Genomic DNA, 9,494 nt, shown 5'->3' with positions numbered 1-9,494 from the left:
CACGTAGACGCCAAAAAGAAAGAACGTGGTCTAGAATGCAAAGGGAGAAGAGAAGGGCGGACACTCGCGTGAGAAATATGAGGATCGAAGGCTCCTATTTATACTAATCACGTGAAGAAATAGGGTTTTCGGAGAGACTTTGGAAGTGAATCTCGAAAAGATATGAAAAAGATACGAAAAATACGCAGAAAAGGACCTGGGAAGAGGCGCATCAGTCACTGCGTCTCTTGGAAGAGGCGCAGACTGCTGCCGCGTCTGTTCCCAGGTGGTTTCCTCCTGCGGAAGAAAGATTTCCGTGTTTAAATTATGGAATAACGGGATAATCTTATTTTCCTTAATATTTTGTATGAATATTACGGGAAATTGTTTACCAAAGATTAAAAGATTGTGAAATATTTATAAAATATGGAATAGAAATATCCGGAACATTCCGAAATGACAGTCGACTCGGGATTTAACGGTTATCAGAAAATGAAGACGGTTTTAGGCCCGGACTCCAAATGTACTCTAATTACTGTCAAAACGACTGTATCGGCACGTAGATGACAACTAAGAGGTAGACATAAGTGTTTGAGCAATCACTTGACGATAAACTTACGAACTGTCACAAATCGTTCCGCGCACCAAACATGCGGCCCAATCATCACCGGATGGTTTGCGGGAGGTGCAGAAATGAGGTATCTACAGCTCAGAGTTATCTTTTCCGTTCCATTAGTTTGCATTTAGTTTACTCGAGGACGAGTAAATGTTTGGTTTGGGGAGATTTGATACGTGCATTTTATATAGTCCTTTTTGGCCTTTTTATGCACGTATTTCTATGCTATTATCGTAGTTTTATGCTACGAAATACTCCGAATATACTACTTTGGTTTGTTTTGTTCTATTTGCATAAATGGACCAGAAAGTAGTGAAATCGAGCCTTTTACCGTCCGTTTAGCATGCATTTGGAGGAAGAGTGAATTTGGAGCGGGAATGTAGCTATTTTGAGATGCGCAAAGAAGTAAAATAGCTAGGCGAGCAAAGGAAGAACTTCAAATTGCTAGTGCCTACTTTGAAGAGCCATATCTCGAGTTCTACAATAGATTTTCAGGTGATTCTAATTGGAGATGAAAGCTTGTCCTCTTAGCTTTCCAACTCCACCGGAATCGCCCTGTTTTCCCACGTAGCGAAGAAATGACAGCCGTTTGAAGTTCAGTGCGCGAAGCAAGAATTGTGCGCTGGAAAGTACTCGATCGAGTACAATTATACTCGATCGACTCCTTTTTCTACTCGATCGAGTAGTTGCATTTTAGGGTTTACTCGATCGAGTATTTATTTTACTCGATCGAGTGGTTTGAGCTTAATTTTACTCGATCGAGTGGTTTGCTATTAGGCTCGGGCTTTTTAGTCTTATTTCGCTATTAGGTCAAATAAAAATCCTATTTCTTATAAATAGGAAGGATCAGACGTGACTTGTATGATATCACACACTACTACATACACTACTTTTCTTCTGTTTTCTACTGTTCTTTGTTCCTTTCTTTTTCTGGATCTACTGTAATTCTCTCTTTTTCCTTTTCTCTTTATTAAATGTTTATTTCTTTTCCCTTTGCTTTTGTTCTTTCTTTTATCATGTCTAGCTAATTTCTCTCTGCTAGGATTAGGGGATTCGATGAATGAATGTTAATTGCTAATTAGTTTGCAGATTGTTGTTGTTTTTGTCTATGTTGTTAATCACTGCTTTAATTGTATCTTACTGATTGAATCGATGCAATTAGCCTTTTTAATTTTGGTAAGCCTTGACCTAGACCGGAAGGTTGGAAGGGGTGAGACCCGCAGTTAACGATAGAATGCTTTAGTGAGGGCGGAAACTAAGCTAATAGTATTTTTGGGCGAATTGAGACCGGAAGGAGATATTCATTGCCCCTTAGACCGACACATCGACTAATCTGTGACCTTAACTGCAATTAATTGACGTTCATTGATGAACCGACATCCTAGTTTTCTTTCCCTCTACTTAATTTCTCTTATCTCTTTTTCTCTTGCCTTAATCTTGTTAGTTTAGTCAAAATAATTCAAAACCCCCACTGTGACCATAGACAGACCGAATTTGACAAGTAGATAGTGACCGCCTCCCTGTGGAGATCGACCCTACTTACTGCTAGCTTCTGTTAACGTAACTAGGTATTTTATTTTTGGTACCTGACGACGGTATCAGTACTTATGGTTGTACGTCATTTGTTTTGTAATTTCAGTTTTTTTCCCAATTGTACACGAGAAACACTTGTTCTTATACGTGGTTGACCTGGTGAGGAAGCGTTTCGTCATTCTTGACAACTCACTCTCAGATGAAGACGCCATCAAGAAATATGGTGTATCTCCACTGTTAACAGTATGTTTGAATTTGACACATTCTTGTTGTTCTATTTAATTGGGACTATTAGTCGCGCTTAACACTAGTTTAAAATGTTTTGTCATAGATTGATGCTTTTGGAAGGTTTTTGGGTGAGAACCCAAAAACTTCTGACTCTAGCAACGTTGTGTTGGCTATGGATCCTATTGCTGCAAAGCTTAGTTGGAGAAATAACTACAATGTTGATGACTGTGGTATATACACAATGAGACACATGGAAACATTTATGGGATTAATCTCTTGGAAATATGGCCTGATGAAAAATGATGTGAGTGTTGGTTCTTATTTTAAAGAAATTCATGTTCATTGTGTTTTGCCTATCTCGTTAATTGTTGGCTTCTGTTTTGCAGCGGAGCGTGCTTAAAGTGTTACGATACAAATATCTATGCACATTACTAATGTTCGACCACAACGATTGTCGTGAAACTGTCGCTGATCATGCGAAGAAGGGTCATTTCTCTAAAGCTAGTGATTACATTTAATGTTCAAATATTATCTACGCAGTACGTTAGAATTTGTCTGATGACACCCTTGTTCATGTAGTATGATGTTTTAAATTTTAGTGTACGTTAGTATGTGTAATAATTTGCAATTGCATAAGCAAAATGTTCAATTTGTGAACCAATGTTTAGTTGCACCTAATTAAAGTACTTCTTTGTCTATTTTTAGCGTGTTATTTACTTGAACGTTATTATCTCCTTGAATAGCGACTTATGATATACTGAATAGCAAAATAATATAATGTACATTTCAGGTTTGCTTTTAAATCTCTTTTGTAAAACAGTACATGCACATTATGAACATACATAATGGACATTTGAATTAAATTGAAAGCACATTTATTTCTATTATACATTGAAAACAGGAAAATAGGTCTAAAATCACGTCAAAGATCTATCTATAGCGACATCATAATCTAAGTATATGAATGAACTTTTGAAGTTTCTATGTTATTAAACGATCACATGCATTACAATTTAATTAACGTTTCATGTTCTTTTTAAAATAGTTTAATGTACCTTTAAATATAATATAATGTACATTTTCCAAACAGTGCTTAATGATATTTTAGTTGCACCTAATTATCAGAACATGCACATTATGAATATAGATAATGAACATTTTAATTAAACTGTTTACATACATTACATAATATATACTTCAGTGTAAATAGGAAAACCTGTTTAATAAACTGTCAAAGATCTATTTTTAATCCCTTCCCAAAAAAAGGGTTCACTCGCCCCTTGTTGGGTGTCTTTTGGTCTTGCGGCCGTACAAACCACACATAAGGGAAAGAGTTTAGGGTTGGATTAGGCGGATTCGCGGTAGCGGTCTGCCTAATCCAACCCTAAACCCTTTCCCGTCCCGTTTTAGGATACCCGACCCCTAGTTTTAATCACGTCCCCAAAAAGGGTTCAATCGCCCCCTCTAGGGTGTCTTTTGGTCTTGCGGCCGTTCATTATCCAACCCTAAACCCTTTCCCGTGCCGTTTTACGATACTTGCCCCCTAGTTTTAATCACGTCCGCAAAAAGGGTTCACTCACCCCCTCTAGAGTGTCTTTCGATCTTGTGGCCGTTCATAATCCAACAACTTGAGCTAATTTGTACATTATGAATGTCGAAAAAGTACATTTAGAACTTTTAGAAAATACATTGACAAATTAAACATTAACATTGTGTTAAATGGCCATATATCCTAATTTGACCTAATCTGAAGTTTTTAAGTATAAAATGGGTATATAAAAGTAGAGGTTCAAACGGTTCAAGCAGTTTGAATAACCAAAAAAAAAAAAAAGAATGGACTTATGGCATGATAGTATGACCCAATTTTTTAAAAAAATACCGCCACTTTAAACTTCTTCTCTTTAACATCTTACTACTTTTTGATAAACCTGTCAATTAAATTGTAGCTGCACGTTTTCTCATTCTCAGATCGTTCACTTACTCTTTATCGCTCTCTATCGGAATAAAGGTTATACTCTTTGCCTTTAATTATTTGCTAAAAACAACTGTGTTTACTTTTCATCTGCTTCGAATTTTACATAGTTTCCTTAGCTATTAATGTTCGAAGATGTTCATTATAAATCAGTCCTAATATTATTTCTCAGGTGCATCAATATGTCGGAATTTATACGCATTGTTTCCTAATGATTTTGATGTACTTTGCTATGGCTTAATATTTTTTAATGTTTAGGATGTATTTTCTTCACGTACTTTTTTAATGTTTAGCATTTACTTTCTGGATACGTGTCCTTCATATCAATATGTTGAAATTTATATGCATTGTTTGCTAATGATTTTGATGTAGTTTGTTAATGTTTAGGAATATACATAAATTTGTACGCATTGTTTCCTAATAATTTTGATGTTCTTTGCTATGGCTTAATATTTAGGATGTATTTTCTTCATTTACTTTCTTAATGTTTAGCATGTACTTTCTGTATATCTGTATTTTTAATGGCTTTATGTTTCTGTCTTATATGTTTTTTTTTAAAGCGCTTAAAACTGAAGACACAGATGTCACTATGGTTGTGCAAAACAGTCCTGATTCACCTATTGTTTGTCAACCTCCATCGAGATTCACCAAAGACTCTTCTTCTGCTGTGATAATTGAAGTTTCTGACAATCCTACAATAGGAGTAGTACATCATCCTAGCATTTGTCATACTTTACATACAGTTGACAAAAACTCTTCTTCTGTTGCGATAATTGATGTTCCCGACAGCCCTACAATAGAAGAGATTGTTAATTGTCCTAGAGTTCGCCGCACTTCGTGTAGCATCTTAAAAAACTCCTCTTATCCTTTGTTGATTGATGTTCCTGACAGCCCTATTGAAGATGGGATTGTTGACCCACCTTGTAATTGGCCACGCATTAAACAGATTGTGAGGGACAAACATGACATTGTTAGGGCCACCTTAGTAACAAGCTGTACAGAAGTGCCACCGATAGAAATTCTTGCTCATTTAACTGAAACACCTATTCAAACATCATATCACACAGACCAGGTTTTCAACAAACAACCCACTTCTGCTAGCAAACACAAAGCGACTCTTCATAAAATGAGAAAATTGATTGCTGAGAGGAATAAGGATGCGCCTACAAACGCTGTTGTGTCATTCAGTTTAGGTGTCTTCTCGGAAGATGAGGACTCTTCTGTTTATGCAGCACCAGAGCGGGGTAAAAAAAGAAAGAAACTGTCTGCTGATCGTCCACCTTTATATCCGAAAACAGGGAATCAATATCATTTTAATAGGAGTCCTTCATGTAAACCTCTCCTTGATGCTATTGACGACACGAATCCCTTCATACCTTTGACATCAATGCAATATCAGATTTCAAATTATGTGTTCACTGGCCAGGGCTCTGCGGATAACACTTGGTAATTACATACAGAAGATTTAATATTTTATATTCATTTACATAGTTCATCTTTACATATCTGCGCGCTAATCATAATGCTATTATCTTTGTTTGTGTGCGAATACGTTATTTGAGTTCAAAAATAATGTCCTTGGTTGGGATCAACTGTTGTCATTAAAACCGTATCACTATATCTCAAGCTTTGTCATAGATTCTTGGTCGGCATATCTAAACTACAAAGAAAAGGATGGGAATCCAACCAATCCCACACGATTCTTTTTTAGTACACTTACATATGTAAGTTTGGTCATTGTTTTCATGTATTTCAGTTTACTATTTCCAACATTTTCACATTACTAAAATTTTATCTTCATTGTGCAGTTGTTATTAGTGAAGAACACATGTGCTTCTATTGATGATCATCGTTACAAACCTTTCAAGCGTCGCATTGAAGTAGAATTAAATGAGTTTGAGTGGATTGATCTACCATCCATTGAACTAGTCAGTCCCTCACTTCATTTGGTAATTGAATTTAAATTCAGTATTACTGTAGTAGTCTATTTGAATAGAAGTCAGTGAATGTACTCTCAAAGTTTTTAAAATGTGCTATTACTTAACATGAAATTAACCTTTACCTGTCAGTGACCTTACAATTGTTTCTTTCCTTGATGCTAGTTCTTCTTTCCTATTGCACTTGAGAATCATTTTGTGTTGTACGTTTTCAACCTGCCAAGGAAATGTCTCATGATTCTTGACAATCGCATTAGAAGGGGGAGTGTCTTAGAAGAGTATGGTGATAGTGTACTTGAGCTGGTAAATTTACATTCTCCTCAAATATGAATTGTTATCGTTCACTTGCATTGGTAAATTCATGTACATTATGGTTCATCTCGTCTAATTTTTATTATTGTGTTACAGGGTGATGCTTTTGCACGGTTTTTGGGTGAAAATCAATCAACTATGGAGAAAAGTAATATAGTATTGGGCATGGATCCTACAATAGCAATGCTTCCATGGAGAAATAACAGAAATATTTTTGATTGTGGTATTTACACCATGAGGCACATGGAAACATTTAAGGGAATAGCCACTTGGGACTGTGGACTGTCCAAAATTGATGTGAGTTTTACATTTAAATTGTAACTTATTTAGACCAAATCAATGTTATCTTGTTGGTTATTAAATTCTAATTTCATGTTTTTTTTTTTGCAGATGAGATCGTTGATAATGCTGAGATTCAAGTACCTATGCACGCTACTAACATTTGAGCACACCAAACATCGTAACAGCATTATTAGACATGCATTAGCGTGTCACGACACTCACAAATAGTTCCTGAATATGATTTATTAGTTTTCTTTTGTGCTGTCGACATATCTGGCGTTAGTTGATGTCTATTGGGTTGATGTATTGATAATGTACTTTTTATCTTTGGCGTATGTACACCAAAGTTGTACTGGATGTGCATTCATCCCAAGCTACTTGTTATAATGTACATTCTATAATGATCAATTGTCCATTTTAAGGAAAACAAATGTTCACCGAAATCAATGATGTTCTTGCTTTAATACGAGAATGTTCATTTTAAGGAAAACAAATTTACATCCTGTGTAACTTTCTTGCTTTAGGATCTCACAATTGATACAATTAATTTATATCGTGCGTGGTCATTTTAATACGAGAATGTTCATTTTAAGGAAAACAAAAAAAATATACTCCGTATACACTAATATTTAAACAAATCATATGAGAAGAGGGCAGAAAAGAGAAGGGAAATAGCAATATTCGAAATTGAGTAAATATGTACAATTAGTATTTTAATTTAACTATTACTTCTATATCATATGTTGCACACAATTTTCCTACTTGCCCAAATAACCCCAACACACGTAAATCTAGGGTGGACCTAATAATACCTATTATGGAAGTATAGCCAATTTATGTTCAATTACAAAACACACAATTAGGTGTAAATCTAAAATAGATAAAAGGAATACTTCTTTCAAACCATCTTTGCAAAGAAAATACTTCTTTCAACTACGGAGTATTAGGTAACTTCTCCATAAATTTTGATTATACTCCACCTTCGTTTTCAATACTTCTTCATTGCCAGGTAATCACGTTCATTTACTAACTTGTTCTGAATTTCGTCCATTGTTTTGGTGTATTTCTTAGGTAATTATACTTGGTTGATTTAAATCATTGACAAAATCACCTGAAAATCCTGTCTCTTTTGTTGGTTACATTTTCGTCATTTTCAGTTTAATGGGATTTTCATGTCAAGTTTAATGGGATGTCGTTTATATTTGTTATTAATTGCTTACAATTGTGTGAGATTTACGTGTGTTGGGGTAATTAGGGCAAGTAGGAAAATTGTGTACAACATATGAAATAGGAGTAATAGGTATATTAAAATACTAATTGTACAAATTTACTCAATTTCGAATATTGCTCATAGTGTTCATCATTCAATTATTAGTGTTTTTAAAGTTTACAGTATGATGTTCTAAATGCTATCGTTCAATGAACATTTTGGAATAACCATTCTTAATCTGTCTACAGAGGAAATCATGTCATTATTTTGCTTGGGATTGGTAACAAATTCTGAGGAGGAAGACAGAAAACAATTCATTGAACATCATCTTGACGCAAAGAAGACAATGCTAGGATGGCTATTTAATGGGAAGGACGCCATAATTGCAAGGGTGGAGGACAACTATGCAAAAAACACAGTACTACAAGATGAAACTTACATGCTACAAATCTTTCAAAAAGTTAATCAAGCTGACAAACATAACATGGAAGCAGTATGCAAGTGTTGGGATAAGATGTTTATCTTACATAATAAGGAAGCCCGTTTAAGAGAGGAATATGAAAGGAGATTACAGACAAGCATTTCATTTGGGGTTAGAACGATTACCAGGGATAATGTAGTGGTTTTCCGAAGGTGTCTTTGTTACTTGACAGACAATCTCTTAACAAGGAGAACATTGCACCTGTTTCAATATCATTTGGCACATGAGTTAGGAAACCTTGTTGTTGTAGACAGTGAAGAAGAAGATTTTGACTCTATCCCGACATCAATTTCCCGACCAGCGGTTGAACTTGCTTTTATTCTCATAAATCAAATCGAGTAATATATATAAACAGCTGAGTTACATTTGAGTATAAGTTTTATATTTACCTCATACCCCTTGTACCTACTGTTGATTTTCAATGTACATTCAGAATATAAGAATATAACTACATTCTCTTATTTGTTAATGATATTTCACTATATTGATGTAGTACCTCTTCTAATTTTTGGATTTTCGATACATCATGAAAAGAATTGTCCCATCACTGTATTTACAATGTCCATTACGTGCATTAACAATGTACCATTTAAATTAAATAATATAAATTAATGCATCTAATAATTACACTCTCACATGCAAGTTGTAAAATAATTCAGGTGAAAAGACACAACTATTCATGATTATTTGATTAAATGAGACATGTGTCAAATGACAGTTGTAAACTAATGCATGTGAAAAGACAAATAATACTACACTCATAAATTGTAACTTCTCCTATTCTTATTCAAAACAGTTTATATATAAAACTCACTATAAATACTTATCTAAACTAGTGTGCTAATTACAAAATCTAAGGAATAATCATACAAACCGTCTTCACTCCCTTAAAAAGGTACTCTAATTTCTGTTTTTTTTGTTCTTATTATTTTTCTCTCGCAAAA

This window comes from Silene latifolia, chromosome 11 (assembly GCF_048544455.1).
Source record: "Silene latifolia isolate original U9 population chromosome 11, ASM4854445v1, whole genome shotgun sequence".
In the NCBI taxonomy this organism is placed as follows: Eukaryota; Viridiplantae; Streptophyta; class Magnoliopsida; order Caryophyllales; family Caryophyllaceae; genus Silene; species Silene latifolia.
This window is presented reverse-complemented; position numbering follows the sequence as displayed.